Raw genomic sequence first — 3,860 nt, forward strand, 5'->3', positions numbered from 1 at the left:
AAAAGGGTCAGTTATGGAGTCTTGTCTTCATTTACATGTTCACAGCACAAGAACAGTTCAGAAGGCTGAGGAAGGAGTGAATATCTGGAAAGGAAGAACTGACTTGTGTTCTTAGGTGGTAGAGACAACAATCCATGATCCTACAGTCTTGTGATCAGTGTTATGTTTATTGTGGTCCTCCCCTTATTGTGGAAACACTCCTGTCTTGTAAAAGATGTTCTGCAGCTTTAGTGTGTAAGGAATGAATCATCAAAATTCAAATGAAACATTTAATCCCCAAATATCCTGGTGGGTGCCCAGTCAGTGTCATTGTTGAAAATTTCTTCAGTGAATACAGATATATTTCATCTCTCCCTGTGATGATGGGATGCCAGTTTCCAGTCAAGATTTCACTTTGGGATACTGAGTTATAAACATTAGGAATTTTAGTTCTGAACTTAAAATTTTTACTCTAGGCTCTCAGCTAAGTAACGAAGGTTGCATTAAAAAATGTATTTTATGTGCATAAGCTAAATTAGCTTCTGGTTCTGCAATCTCTGCAACTTGTCTGTCACAGAAATTTTGACACTAACTGGGTTTCCACTAGTGCCTCCTTGGTTGTGTTTTTTCTTTTTTCTTTCTTTTTTTTTTTTTTTTTCAGTTCATTCATCCAAAGGCAGACCACTTAATTCATTGGTTCTGGGGTCAAAAAAAGAGAAATCAATCATGGATAATTCACTAAAAGAGCTCATAAATGAAGCATTTTCTATAATTTTTAAATCTCATGTGAAAAAGTTTACATATGTTGGAATGAAAAGAATAAAAATAAGATGTATGAAAGCATGGCTTCACTTTATTATATTTTCTAGTCCACATTCAAAAAACATTAAATATAAAAAATTTAAAAATCCTTCATGCACAACAATCATCTTTACCCAGTTTGGAAATCCTTTACTTTAAAGATGTGGTATTTGACTAGAAAGGCTCTTTCAAGCTTACCTGAACCACAGCATAGTCTTTGGATTCATATAATATTCAACTAACTGATTTTATTCAATCATACTTCTCCAGTTCATTCACATGAATATCATGAAAGATTTGGTCAAATGCTTTGGTTATTTCTTTCATCTTAGATGAGTCTTGTTAAATACAAGCAAAGTCACACTGCTTTAGGAATTTCTTTAGTTCCCAAGTAAAAGACATTTGTAAATGTCATGAGAACAGGCTAAGCACCAAGGAGGGATATTTTCCAAGTATCTGGGTGGGTGTGTAACAAAAAGCATTGGTTGTGTTTATTATTCCCTTTGACAGCAAGAACTCAAGGGAGAGAATTTGCTCAAACAGAGCGACACGACACGCTGATTTTCAACATAACCCTCATTCAGCATTTTATTATTCATCATTTGCTACACACACATAGTTGTAATTGCAAATTCTGGCATGGTCTGAATTAAGCAGAGGTCATTCTTGAGCACCCATTGTTAGATTTTGGCATTCTTAGCATCATCAGTCACTTTTGCTGATATGGAGAGGTCAGGTCTAAGATCCAGCCACAAGCACTGCAGTAGATTAGGAGCCCAGAGAACCTACTCAGGTGCAGATGAATGAGGTTCAGATCTGCAAGGAAATTTGACTTCTGTGATAGATAGAGCATTAATAGCTGGCCTTGGCTGAAGTGTGAGTGGAAGGGCACAAACTTAATAGGGAAACTCAGTGATGTGAAATCTTTGGTGGCAGGGGGTGCAGTGTGGGATAGGGAGTCTGAGAAGTAGAGAGAGGCAGGCATTCCAGATTAAGAAGGCCTTAAAAGACTGAGAGTGGTCTTAGGCTGTACAGTAGAGGGAGTCTGGCATGACTTAGGCCCCAGACCCTAAGAACCAACTGTGTGCTAATGGTTGCAGAACAGGAATAGATGTCCAAACAGACCCAGTAACAAGAATTAGGGCATGCAGGTAGGAATTGGAAAGAAGTAAGAGCATTGTCATTGGAGTTACTAAACACACCAGGAGTGTTCTCCCCAATGGTACAAGTTGTTGCCACTTCTGACCCAGTGTTGGCCTCAGGAGGTGTAATTATCATCTCTTTATTAGACTAATAGTAGCCACTGGAATGGAGGGTACAGGTCAGACTCAATTGGCCCCAGTGATGGGATATCATGTCTGTTTGACAAGAAAACTCCTTTTGTTTTCCTCACTGCACCCCTAATGCTACTTCTCCAAAAAGACACACATCAGCCCTGGGGTTGTGATCCATCTGTTCACTAGACCACAAGGTCATTGAAAGGAGAACTGAGTTTTTAGTGCCCATCAGGGCCTGGCACAGGCCTAATGAATATTTGTTGAAATGTTTATTAAATATGTAATGGAAGGCAAAGATGGATGAACAAATGGACACACCATCTCTGTTGGGTGCAGTCCATAAGGATTTCCCAGAGTTTCAGTGAAATATCCCACCCCAAGCATTCTGTACCACTTATTGTCTTTATTCCATTATATCCAAGCAAATTACTGATTTTAAAACAATGACTTTCCTGGTTTCTTCATACTAGAAATGAAGATAGATGTTGTGGGGATTTGATCGCTAGTCATTATCATTTCCTGTGTCACACATTACACTAATATCTGGTCAGTACCTTGTGTAAGTGCATGTGGATTAGCAGCATCAATCTCTGAGAGGATGGGAATATGGTTGAGAATCTCTGCATCAGAGAAAGAAAACTGATGAATCATAAAAGCATCTGACTTACAGACCTATTTTGCTTATCTTTATACTGTTGCTATATTTTTAAAAAATTGACTCAGTTATCCAGTATCATATTCATCATGTTCTTTTTTTTTTTTACCTTGTGAATTTTAGACTTTTTAAATATTTATCATATTCTTGAGATTCATGATACATACTCACTCCTGGCTCATATACTAGCTCAAATATTGTTGACTCATAAAAATTCAGGTTTTCATCTTCTCTGGAGAAATCAAAGACTCTATCAACATTGGGTCCATTCACCTGCAGAACAACCATTGGGAGCTGCTCAGAGAATGACCCCTGGTCATACTGATCTCTGTGGTCTCCTAAGAGGCTTCATGTCCATTGATGTATGTCACTGGGCTCTAGCTGCTATTCTAATAATGTAAAGCGTGCTTCATTTTATGTTTACATGGCCTGCCTGGTGAGTGTCAACATATGAGTTTGAGAACCCAGCTCTTTTGGGCAATCCTTTTGACATCCCTAACAACAGCTACCATTCATTGAGCCCTTATTATATGCACAGCACTGAACTAACAAATTTTCATACATCTTTAATCTCTATAAACCCTGTAAGGTTAGTATGAGCTGTCATCTTAATTTTATAAAGTGAAGTTCACAGAGGCTAAGTAACTTGTCCATGATTATGAAACTTCTAAGCAGTGACAATGAGACTCAAGTCTTGGATTCAAAGTCTGAGTCTAAGCTGAGGCTTTTAAAATTTATAATACACTGCTTCCCCAACCAATAAACTTATAACTATAGACTTAACAATTTTCTTATAGTGTTTCTCCCCAATCCTCAGTCCATGTGAGGCTGAATACTAGGAAGTGGGACTGAGAACCAGGTAGAGCTCAGGAATGCTGCCCTACCCTTGCCATTGCCCATGGTGGTCACTCAGTTTGTGTCAGCCAAGGGCTGTGGCTTTGTTGGCTCCAAGAGCTACAGCTATTCTGGAGAGGGAGGAGAGGAGGTACTGGGGTCACTGTGACTCTCAAAAATCATTGGTCTTGGCACTAGTGTGTGTGTGTGTGTGTGTGTGTGTGTGTGTGTGTGTGTAGCTGGGCTGCCCAGTGCTACAGCTTGCTCCTATAAATGGGTCCAAGCTTTGGCCTCACAGTTGTTAAGCCACTGAG

This window comes from Sciurus carolinensis, chromosome 1 (genome assembly GCF_902686445.1).
Source record: "Sciurus carolinensis chromosome 1, mSciCar1.2, whole genome shotgun sequence".
NCBI lineage: Eukaryota > Metazoa > Chordata > Mammalia > Rodentia > Sciuridae > Sciurus > Sciurus carolinensis.